Source organism: Platalea leucorodia (genome assembly GCF_965183815.1).
Source record: "Platalea leucorodia genome assembly, chromosome: 6".
Lineage (NCBI taxonomy): Eukaryota > Metazoa > Chordata > Aves > Pelecaniformes > Threskiornithidae > Platalea > Platalea leucorodia.
The window spans coordinates 56,841,798-56,854,302 of NC_138828.1; the positions used below are offsets into that span (position 1 = coordinate 56,841,798).

General features: G+C 40.8%; 1 protein-coding gene across 1 annotated transcript in view; it reads left to right on the forward strand.

The window, feature by feature from the left end:
• SCFD2 (sec1 family domain containing 2) overlaps positions 1-12,505 on the forward strand; it is a gene marked incomplete at its 5' end in the record, with an annotated part of 208,652 nt that overhangs the window by 146,871 nt on the left and 49,276 nt on the right. The gene's annotated exons all lie outside the window — the stretch shown is intronic.

The following is a 12,505-nucleotide window of genomic DNA, read 5'->3' on the forward strand; positions in this document are numbered from 1 at the left end:
CCGCTCTGTAATGGGTTCCAGCTGCTGTCTTGGCACCGTTGTTCAGGAGGTGTCGCTTGGTTCCTATCTAGGTCTCTCTGGTGCCAAGACGCCTTGCAGGAGAGCAGGCTATCCATTGCGTCTCTTGGCAATGAGGTCTTTCTTTTAGCAAAAAAAAGATTGTGGTGATTTACATAAATGGAAAGAAACTGCAGTTTTGAAGGGACCAAAGTCTATTGTGTGAGGTTTCTTCTACGGAAGGAGCAAAATATTACGCAATTAGCATTCTTTTATTGTTTTTCTGTAAGAAATGAGAAACAAATTATGCAGCTTTTTTTTTTTTCAGATGTGCTGAGCACAAATTGAACTGAAAGCCCAGTTTTGCATTCCTGAGAGCTTCAGAGCACATCTGTCCTCCTCAGAACAAGTCACTGTAGATGCACCCTCACAGTTTTGTGCTGAGAACATCACATTTGTGCGCACACCTCAGCTTGCCATATGTTCCTAACGTAATAGCAAGCGATTAAAACAACATCCTTATCACAACGTTCATGCAATGATGCATTGCTCTGGAAAGAAATTCCTATGCTATTCCCCAACACATGTCAAAAAGGTAAAAAACATGATTTGAAAGGAAATAGTTTTGGGTTTGTCTTTTTTTTTTTTTCAATTTGCTCTCTCCTTGCACTCATGCTTTGAAGTTAAATACTGAACTTGGTTATGGAGGATTGTTTTGTTTTAACAGTACCACAGTGTTTATATTAAGGTAATTTCTAAGTTAATTACAGCAAACTCTACATCTTCTAATGGGTATTCTTAAATGTGGAATTAACTGTAATAAAATAGTGGATTTATTTTGTAAAGTGGAAGATTTTCTTTTCCCTGTCAGTCGATACAGCATATGTCAAAGGAAGACCAGCTCAGCATTTGTGAAAGCTGAGAAGAAACAGCATTCACAGTTGTTGTGCCATTACGTCTATAATTTCTTCATCAACGAAGAGGATTTTGGCTTTTTTTGATGTTGGAATTGAGATTCACTGGTCACAGAGAAGAAGAGGACTTGATATGGAGGAAGGTAGTTATTTAGACACCCTGAGAACCCACCAGCAAATGGAAGCAGTGCCATACGAAGATTGTCACATGCATCTGCTGGGCCTCCTGAAAGTCTGTGCAATGTCTGTTGCCCTGTGGGTCTGGGGAAACCTGAGGTCAGCGCAGATCCCACTTGTTCGTTTAACGTGTAGGCACCATCAGAGGAGATGGCTGCTCAAAGCAAACAGGCGAGCTGGGAACAACTACTGGTGTCTCCTCGTATTAGACGTGCTGTCTGCTCACGTACAGTAGGGAAGGCTCTTGTCGAGTCCCGTCGTGGTGGGTGTGTGTCAGACGGAGGGGGTTTGCTCCTGCCTGGCCTGACAAGCATACTCCATCATCCCTCATCGGAGGTGTGGGAAGAGCAGCTCTCCCACTTGCTCAGCAAGATAGTGTCAGTTGGGGGAGGCTTCGGAGACTGACCTCTTTAGCCTTTACGCAGCACGTTGCATTCAAGCAGTAATTAGCAATGGGGTGGAACTAACTCGGGGAACGCAGGAACAATGCTGTGGCCCAGCTACTAAAAAAAACTACTACCCTTTTAAATTAAATCAGTGTCTGGGGAAAGTTACTGACTTGTCTCTTCCTCCCCGGTCTTTGCTGCTTCTTCCCTTCCACCCCCATTCAAATATTTCTGGGCTGTGTTTCAGCAAAGGCTGCAAGTAAGAGCATTTTTCTCTGATGCAGACACAACTGATTATGGGTATACAATGATACTTAATTATATTTCTGTAGTGGAAGTGAAACATTCTGCTCCATTATCAGCTTGGTTATCAGTCCTTATGATTTTTATGGGATAGTATTTCTGTACGATTAGCAGCACTGTATATGCAATTGAAAACTAGATGCAGTAAATTACGGCCAAACACCAGCAGTCCAGAGGTTAATTTGATTGTACAAGTACAATCCCGAAGTTATGTATGAACATATGCTCTACATACTTATTAATGAGTAAGGTCAGACTGGCATGAGCTGTGTTATATTTCCTGAATATTCTTCAAGAGTTTACATATGATCTTCAGTACAGATAATGCAGAGATCTGTTTTCAGGAAACGCCTATTTAACCATAAAGAAAATAGTAGGATGCAAATTGTTAGCTGTAAGGTTGACTGTTTTTCAGTTAATGGAGGGGTTGAGTGGGATCTGAAAAGGTGCCAGTAACTTGTGGTTGGCATCACCCTCAGGGCTGTGTGTGTTTGGGAAAGGCACAAAGAAGCAAACCCATGAACCCTAAAGCATTTGCGAGCCGTAGTCAGCTGTGCTGTTGCAAGGGACTACTTCAGAGGACCTTCTCTCTACTTTTTTATTTCAGTGCAACTGGCTACAGCTTAAGCAAAGGCCCTTTCACAGCACCCACCTTTCCAAATCCTGCTGCTTGGGTCACCTCTCTCTGTGCCAAAGGATTTGGGCAGCTAATGCAGGGTGAAGTGAAGCTCTTCGGTTATATTTCTTCTACTGATTTAGGGCATTTTCCTCTGATCACTTGCTGTAGGATAACCTTACTGGATGAAAGCATAACCTTGCTGCGTGAAAGAATCCAGCCTCACATTTCTCTTTGTGTAGTTTCAGACTTTCTTCATCATACCTGATTTACTGTGTTACTACATTATTATAGCTTGGCATACTTAAATCCAGTTTAGTGTTCACACAGTTCATTCAGTCTAGGTGTCTCATTGTGGGCTTAAAATCTGGTGGTTTTATTTAGCATCTGTTTTATGGCAGAATCCAAGTGCCCTGGCGGTTAATTTTGATGAGCTAACACAGAAACTCATCAAAGTGAAGATAAATGATACTCTTTCTGCCTAGAAGTAGTAGCTTGGCGAATTAAAGCTACACAGATTTTACAAGCCGTGGCCCTGCTCCAGTGTTGAGTCCAGATGCGAGGTGAGTGCCCAAGTGGTAAAATTGAACTTGCTTGCTGAGCCAGTTCTCCTTCTTGAAGGTGTTTGTCCTCAAGTTCTTGAACTGCGAATGCTTCAGGGGAATATTGCCTTTCCGATACCTGTGCTCCACAAACTTTCTAATATAACCTGAAACGCTAATGAAAAAAAATCTAACTGGATGTGTTCTAGAATATCTGAGGAATATTTTTTAATAACTCTAGACTTCTCTTCCTTGAGAGAAAAGGGTCAGCTGGTGGTTATCACTGAGACTGGCTTCCTGTGTTGCAGGGGGACACTTGCCCCGTTGTTCTCTCTGTACATTGGGTAGGTTATGGGATTGCTGTGGGATTTAGTGGAGCCTAAGGCTGACATTTTCACCCAGGCTTTTCTTCATTTTTAACATTTTGAGATGCTTAACATCAGTGTGTCGTGCTTATAAGAGGAGAGAACTTAGGCATTGCGAATGTTGGCAAACATTGTTTTGAAAACCCCTTGAAAGGGTATGAATATACTCATTATAAACTGCATCTCCATGTTATCTTTTCTGAGCAGAGTGAACTGGTGTCGCTTGTGCTTTATGATATGAGCCTGCTCAGGTGGGTGTGAGAAACAGGGAAGGGAGAAAATTGGGTCTCCTCCATGCCTGAAAGCCAAGGGCAGGCAGTATGTGTGAGCTGTGGGCAGGCAGCTTTCTGCTGGGGCAGGGGAGCAGCTAATTTAATTTGGGAGAGGAGGGAGCAGCTAGAAAGCAAGTGATTCCATATACTATCTCAGTTGCTATTGCCAGTTCAACTTAATTCAATTCTGATAATGTTGACAGATCTCTCTGTACAACATCTTTCGGCCGTATGGAGCTAGTCTGGCAGCTCCCCCAACGCAAATGGGCGTCTGGCACTATCCATCATCTTGTTCATGAGGCTCAGACAGTGTTTTATCCAGAATCATGTAGGAGCCTCAGTACATACGCTACCCGAAAGTAGATCTTGCAAGTCTGCAGTGACCCCACTTGTACCATGGTTCCATGCTGGCCTTTAGCTGTGTCATCATGGAGAATTTTGGCCCATGCCAGGCTCTTTCCAACAATTTCAGGTATGAAGACATGACAGAGAACAGCATCACTTATTTCTTCAGCGCAGCTGCTCCTGCTTTTCTGTGTTCATGTTAAGGGGGGAATAAAATATGGCTGTAGAAAAGCACTGTTGAGATTGTCCACTCCCTTGCTCATCTCTGTCAGCAAATAGATCATTTGTCGAGGGAAGAGGAGAGTCTCAGTTCTGCTCTCCTAGCTGACAAGTTCAAATCTAGACAAAAAGATTGAGCAATCTTCTGTGCAAATGAAAGGCTGCGAATGATTTAAAGAACGACTTGCCTGTTGGGAGGAATGTTCAAACATTTTAGACTGAGACAAGGCTTCCTTTTTTTTACCTGCTTTAAAAGTTTTATTCTTCCAAAATATCTTTTTCTGATGCACTCAATATGTACCAAGAAATTTCTAAAAGACACGCTCGGTCTATGTCACCCTGTTCTCTTCATATGTGATCCAAAAATGTTCATACTTCTAAATTTGTGAAATCATATTAATTTCCATGACAACCGACTAATGTTGCAAACAAAGGATTAATTGTTTTGTTGTGGGATGAAGCAGCACGGGAATTTAGATCACGTGAGGAAAAAGTGAAGTGCCTATACAATTGCAAACATACTGTAATTGCAAAAGGAATATAGCAAAGGAAGAACTAAATATGTTTTTCTTTAACTAAATCTTCAAATTTGTCAAGCTTGTTTTAGTGTTAAAAGTCGCTTTCTGGGGGAAGATGTAGAAGAATATCAGTGAATTCCTTGTGCAAGGCTGAAGAGCTTATCTCGCTCACTGGTCAAGCATCCAAACTGCAACTGGCCAAACATCTGCAGGCAGACAAAGGCAGCTGTCCTTCATGGCGCTGGGGAAACCCACGCATCTTGTGCTGGGCCCTTAGCAAAAGCCAGCAAGAACGAAAAAAACAGCAATTCCCTCCAAAAATACCACCACGCTCCTATTTGTTAACATACAGTGCCTTCTTGTGGGCAAAAGGTCTTACTGCTGGATGGAAGCCTTGGCACAGCTGCTGCTTCCCCTTCCTTCCCTTTTTTAACTCAAGACAACTCGGGGAAGAAACCCAAGGAATGTAAAACATGTGGGTTTAGATACAGAATTGCAAACGCATGTGGAGCCATCCAGTTTGTCGTACATCACAACTTTCCATAATGAAAGCTCCCTTTTGAAGTCTATAGAAATGAGATGAACGTAGGGTTTGACTTTCACAGCCCTAAGAAACATTTTTCCTTTTTCATTTAATTTTGTTCAAGAAAAAGATGCAATCTTGCACAGAAATAGATGTAGCAATAACTTGTCAAGCATTTTCTCATCACCTCCTCTCTTTGCAAGAAGGTTTTTCTCTTTCTTTCAAATTCAAACACACACACACACATGCACACGGGTGCCAGATACTCGGGCGCATACACGTGCCGGGCTGGGTGGATGGGACAGTAAATCTTCTTTTGTCATTTCTGATTTCCCTTTTGTGCTTAGAGAATTACTTGGCTCTGTGGGGTACCACATACACCTCTGGGTACCGAGCCCTTTAGCAAGCTGGGGTCCCAGCCCTGAAGCTCCTGTCCTTCCCTGCCTTCCCATCCCTCTGCCTCCACCGCTCCTCAGCCCCGAGGATTCTCCAGGCGGGGGTCTCTTCTCCCCACAGCCAAATGTATGTAAACTTGGGTATTTCGGTTACCGCAATAATGCTATTAAACCCAATGCAAAGTGCCAGATCTGATAAGCAGGCAGGCTGGCTGTAGCTGTAGGTGCACGCCGCGGTGGATGCTGACGGAGGAGCAGGGGGAGGCTCATTTCTAGGTGGAAGGAAGGCACCCCGAATGAGAGGCTATGTCTCTACTTTCCATGTAATTGCTGCATTCTTTTTGTAACATGTTTATAGTAAATACAATAGCTGGATACTTCCTCTTCGGCAGATTTTGAATGTTTGCGAGACTAAACTGCAAATGTGTTTATTGCTGAGATGAGGCTTACATTTGAAACCGGTTCCTGAATTTGCAGCTTCTTTCATGCAGCCAGTATCAGTCCAAGTGTGGTGGAGTTGAGTCTAGTGAAGGCCTCTTCCTGTCATAAATAAGATTACTTTCATTTCACTTGTGGAGTGTGTTATTCCTCAGAGTAATGAATTTCCTCTGTGCCTTTGAGCACATAAACATGGTTTTCATTAGGTTTCTATTAAAAAAAAAAAAGCAGAGTAAAATTAATAAGGCAGCTATTAACTCCATAAATGCAGATGTGTTTTCACTGTATAACCGTGTTGGAAGTAAACAGCTTCTTCACTGAAGACTGCAAATTGCAGAAAATGAAACAATTCTGCAGACCTGGATTCTGCTATCAGAGAACAAAAAGTAGGTGGAAAATCTGATTCTTCACAAACTAGTTTCTTAGGAAGAAAAATAGACTATTAGATTAAATGTAGACAGACAAATAGCCTCAGGCTTTCTACTCAATACGTAACGTATGTGATAATAATAGTTTTAAGCCATATATTTAGAGTTAGCATTACAGCTAAAAGTTTGAACATTGCTTTTTTTTTTTTTTTTTTGTCCTTTACCAGATATGTCCATGCAGTTGCAGAATAAGGAATAGTGACATTTGCAAATATTTCGCTGATAGACCATGTAACTCACAAAATTTTCATGTACCATTTGTATTTGCGGCTTGAGATCTCCATCAAGTGATGAATCCCTACAGCATCACTGCGGTTTTCTTTTTTTTCATAGCTACCAGTATTTTAAACAGAAACCCAAAGATCACCATGCATACGAAGTCAGGCGTTTGTAGAAATGCAGACCCTTAAACTGCTGGTGTGTCTTTCCACTCTCCCGGTCAAAAGTATATAATAAAATGATAGAAATTAGCAGTTAGAATACATGCTCTTTACACTCCTCTAGTTTAACATTTTATTGAAGAAAACTGAGGTAACTTTCTCACTACTCAAATCTTATACAGTAGTTTTAACTTTCTCAAAATGAAGTTGCTAGACTTCAGCAAAAACTCCGTGCCAAAAACTAAAGCTTGGCAACTAATTAAATTTCAAAACATTACCAGCCTGCTGTGTGTAATTTCATATTGTCCTGTAGACTGTTTTAAGCCTTGTTTTCCCATAAAATAAAAATTCTGAATTTTTTTGTACATAGTTCCCACTTCTGTTCTGCTTAGGCAAATTCAATGTGAACAACAAGAAGGCATCACGTAATAGCTGTTATTCTTGATGCTAATAAAAGCCTGTAGTCTACGAAGACTTTTTGCTTGAACACAGAAATATAAATGATCCTTTCGTATATAAAATCGTTGTTTTTAAAATAAATTATCATCTTTTTAATTTTTCTCTTAGTATTTATTTCCTAGTAATTCTGTAAGGAAAACTCTGCCAGTTTACCTGAGAGCCATTTTTAGTCTGATGCTAAACCTTATCATTATTGTTCCTTGTTACGGTGCAAGTTTTGCAGTGCTGTCACTGTAACAGTGCAGATGTTTTTTATTTAAAATGGTAAGGATAAAGTTGTTTAAAGAGCAACTGTTGTTTCAGTTATGGGTGAACATTGCTGGTTGAAACCTCAACAGCAGAGGAAGAGAAATCTTAAATACCAGCTCCCATTTCCCTTACCTTTTGGGCAGGAAATTGTTTCTGGATTTTTTTTTTATTTATTTTGGGGGGTGAAGATAGAAAGCCCTGCACATTAAAAATTCTGTACAGTTGTTTAATATTTGCCCAGTAGTGTGCTATTCCCTAATCAAGCCCCTGCAAGCTGTAAATCATGGCCACTATGTCACTGTTTTGATTGGAAGCAAGAGCTGTACCATGGCAAATCTCAAGGGATAGCAAACTTCTGCAGCTGTGGAAAGCTGGAACTATTTGCTATTATTATTATTATTAAAGGAATCTGAGATTTTTTTTTTTTAATGTGAAGTCATAGTGAAATTCATAAGGTGCACAGAGATGTAGTATGAAGGTTTTACAGCAAGCGTAGCCTGTAACAATAGTGCTCTGGTACTAGAAACTCAGTTGTTCTAAGTGTCAAAACAACAAATGTGAAATTATAGCCCCTTTCTCACCTCTTCCCTTGTCCATCTCAAGAAAAAATATATGCAAATAATAATAAATTATTTCTAAATGTAAAACACCAGTCAAGCATTTGGGGCTTCAGTAGAATGTCTTCCTGTTGAATGAAAGGATGGGGTTTCCTTCTAGAAACAGCCTGGTAATTTTTACCATAATTTTGTTTTCATGAAGGTGTTTTGAGTGTTTTGGGGGCTTTAACTTCTGAACTACAGCCAGTATAAATGGAGCCTAAGGACAGAAATGTTAACTTCTCCAGAAGTGCAATGTAAATAGTTGAGTTAATTTATATACTTTTTGTCACAGAGAGGTCTAGAGCTAGATGATAACTTTCCATTAGAATATTCTCTTAAAGATACTCTTAAGTGCTTCCCCAAGATTAAATTGAATGACTGCAGGGGAAGTTAATTTTTGATGTAGGCAAATCCTCCATCCTATATGCATGGGCTTCTTGTAGGATTGATTGTAATATTATTCCCAGATGCCCTAATCATATGTTAGGCTTTGATTAATTAAAGTAATAACGTAGTCATGCTGGGATTTTTCTAACAGTAAATCTGGCACGCTGGTATATTCAGTTCAAAAGAGGGGGAAAGTGGAGGAATTTGAAAGATAGCATACTTATTAACATGTGGCTTAAACTAGCAGTTATGAATCAAAATGAAATATGGATGTGGAAAAAATAATTCCTGTTGGACTAAAAGATGGCCCGATCATATTTTGACATCTGAAATCAGCCTTTGCATTTACTGCAACAGCATCCTTTACAGTAGCATGTCTCAAATTCCTGGTGATGTACAACTGGTTGTAGTATAGTATAGTATAGAATAGTATAGTATAGTATAATATAATATAATATAAATATGGGTTGTTTGGAGAAGGGCTTTGCCCTTTGATCTCATTTTTTCTCTTCACCTTTGAAGGGAACTGGGTAAGCATTGAATAAGCAAGCAGAGAAATAAGCTTCATTGCTGTAGTCTTTTTAGTAAGTGAGTAGTTACTCAGGATAAATAAAGTGCTGGGTTTCTGCAGGACTGATGCTTTTTGCCATTAGTGTTTTGGAAGTCCTATAGCTACAGCTTGCAATCCACCTGGCTTCATTCAGGGTTATTCATAGCTCAGCTTTCACCATTATTAAATGAGCCAAATTTACATGCCTCCTTATCCAGATACAAATCTATTTTAAAACTGCTGCAGAAAGAAATGCTTTCTAGTAGCAAACTCACCTCATTATTCCTACGCCTTGATAAGAAGCAGTAAAAGGTGGTGGTATGGTTGGTAAATATGCCTCGAGGGATCACACGTTGAATGTGACTCTGATTTTTTGTTCCCACGTAGGTCCCTTTACATCGCTCTGACTAGTTTAAAGTGGCCTTAAATGAGCACAGATCGTACTTTGGGCCTTTTTTTCTTAAACTCATATGAAAGAGATCTGGCAGAAGGCACATCAGGTGCATTACATTTTAAGATGTGCTGTAAAAGCATCAGTTGGGTAGCGCACACAGTGCCTCTGTGAAGCAGTCTTCTTTTCCCCCAGATATGGAAATTTGGAGATGAGCCGATAGACTTGCCTGAGGCCACCCAGTGTGTTAACAGCACCACTGGGATTAGAGCTCAGGAGCTGGTTTCGTAGAACCCCATAGCTAATCCGCTGTTTCACGTGACTCCCTTTGCGTGGAAAGCATGCAGGCACAAACCCGGATTGCTCCGGCTGCGCACAGGGGGATGAATAAATCCACCCTTCCTGGTTGTCCATGGTCACAAGCCCTGTTTCACCGCCAGATCTGCAGTGTCAGCACACAACTGGTCTGAGCGTGAAGTGTGGGGTCGTCTTCACGTAGTCCATCTCGGAGCCTTTCCTGCACTGATACATATTTTAGTCCAGTGTGGAAACCCCATCGGAGATGTGTTGCAGTGTCACTGGGTGACTGCAGGTAGGCAGGATTTGCTGCTGCTCTTTGGCCATTCACAGTCTTCTCCAGCTACATCAAAGTGACCTTGCACACGTTCATGTTTACCACTCCCCATCTTCATAGCAACTGTTAGGGAGACTGATGATCTAAAAATCCCCTAGATGGCTCTGTTTCAGTGAATATCAATGAGGAAAAGAAGGCTCCCACAACCTTGCTAAGGAATTACTTAAAAACCAGTTGTTTTTACAGGGTAGCAAAGTGAATGTTGAAGAAAAAAATATCCCAAATCCAGCTCCTGGATGTCCTTGTGTAGCCTCAGCCATCTCTGCGTAGACAGTTATTTTCTCTCACAGTCATTTTTAGGGCCTGGATTGGTTGTTTTTTCTTTCCCTCCTTCCTGTCCAATCCTGCATATCACAGTGAAATCTTACAACAGGTTGGACATGCTGGTGGCTTTCCTAAAACATCTCTATGATGCGAAAGTTAAATCCCAAGCTTTGTTTGCCATATAGAAATATAACCTGCTGGTCCTTCTTCATTTTGAACTTGCTGTTGTGCTTTGCCAGCTAGCTTAATGGGTACCTTACTTCCTTTTTCACTGCAGTATGTTGTGAAATGTTCTCAAATGCTCCCATTCTAGCAGTGCGGCATATATTTAATAAGACCTGCATGCTTTTTCACTATGAAATAATTAAGAGTATTTTGACATTGTTTACTCATGATCTCATAACAGCCCAAATATCAGATCACGTCCAAAATTCTTCAACAAAATACTAGTGGCCCAAATCAACGTTGATTATTTCAGTCTTGTAAGTCATCCTAATAATATCGAATAGGAGAAGGCTGATAAAATATGATGTGTTGCAGTACCTAGCCTAGACTCACTTTTTAATTCAAGCAGAGTACCTGGTAATATTATGTGCATATTTTATATTGAATTTATTTGTTAATTGATTTTATATTGAATATATTTGTTCATTTATTCACTGCTGTTTGGTGGAAGAGTGAAATACAGTGCTACTTTCTGATAGCACTTTTTCCTCTCTTGTAATGCCTAGCCTTTTGGGGGGTTGTGTGTTGCTTAGCATGGCTGTCACATCGTCTTCACTGTATGCACATTTTGCAAAACCAAAAAGAAATTCTCATCTGTCCTGTGTGGGTGGTGAATATATTTCACCTTAAGTATATGGAAATCTGCTGTATGTGCAGTTTGTAGTAAAGGTCTTCAGCTATGCAGCAGAGTTGTTCTTCCCTGTGTTTTTATAAATAATACTAACTTCGGCGCCAAAGTTCTCCAGTCACAAGGACGTTATTTGCAGGACACAGTTTGGACAGAGTCCTGTTTTCTGAGTCAGACTGATAGTCTCCTGTAGCCATTTCATCCTTTACCAAGCGGCATCTGTAAGGCATCACCATACACAGTGGTGTGGTGTTTCCCTCTGTGGCTGAAAACTAAATACCTACATACAGCTTCTCCTTATGGAAGAGTGTAACTGTCAGAGTCTCTAATTAAAGGGGAACACAATTACCATTTAGAAGTCTAGGAAGATACTCAGAATCAATTGAAGCTATTTTGGACTTCTTAGACTGTGCAGTTACCTAAGTAAATAGGATTCCCCTTTCTTCCTATCTACTGCCCTCTATTGTGAACCCCCTTGAAAATCTAGCCAAGTTTACCCTTGTGGCTTGTATCATACTTGCATCCAATATAATTTTAAAAGTTAGCATTTTCAATGTAAGCAGGGTTTTTTCCTCCTGGTGAATTTGATTATAGGTACATTAGTTCTTAAATGTCAGAAACTATCTTTCTGTGGGGTTGGGGGTTTTTTGTTTTGTTTTAGCATCTCTTTAAACCTGTGTCATTTCCTTTTCATTTTCCCCCATCTCATTCCCAAAGGGATTAGCAACAAACTCCCTTTGAGAAAAAACATGGCTGGGGAAGAAAAGTAGTTTTGATGATTAAGGCCCCTCTGTTCAAACAGTTCCTGCCTGCACTATGGAATCCATAGATACTGGAGATATAAAGGAGAGGGTCAGAAGATAACTAAGACCCCTCAGGCTTGATATGTAATCAAAGAAGTATTGTTTGGGAATGACTTAAGGGGAAGCGGAGTGGCTAACATTTTGGCCCCGATCCAGCTACCGCTGGAATTGATGGCAGAGTTCCCACTGACTTCAGGAGAAGCGAGAGCAGACCTTTTGTCTGGTGAGGACAAGCATATGAAAACACAATGGGAAAGATGACAACCATGCAAATTGGGAAAGACAACTGCCTACAGATCCCTTATGTAGAGGATGTCTCTGCCTGGGTAAGTGAGCTTGACAGGAGAGGCACGTTTCATCTCTGGTTCCTGGGCAGTGCCCAGCTCAGCCAGCGGCACCTTTTGGTGGAGGCAGGATCCCACTGTACAGATAACAGCAATTCCAGGAGTACGGCTCCGCATCTTGCCAGCTGAAGTTGTAAGGGCAACAGAAAATTAA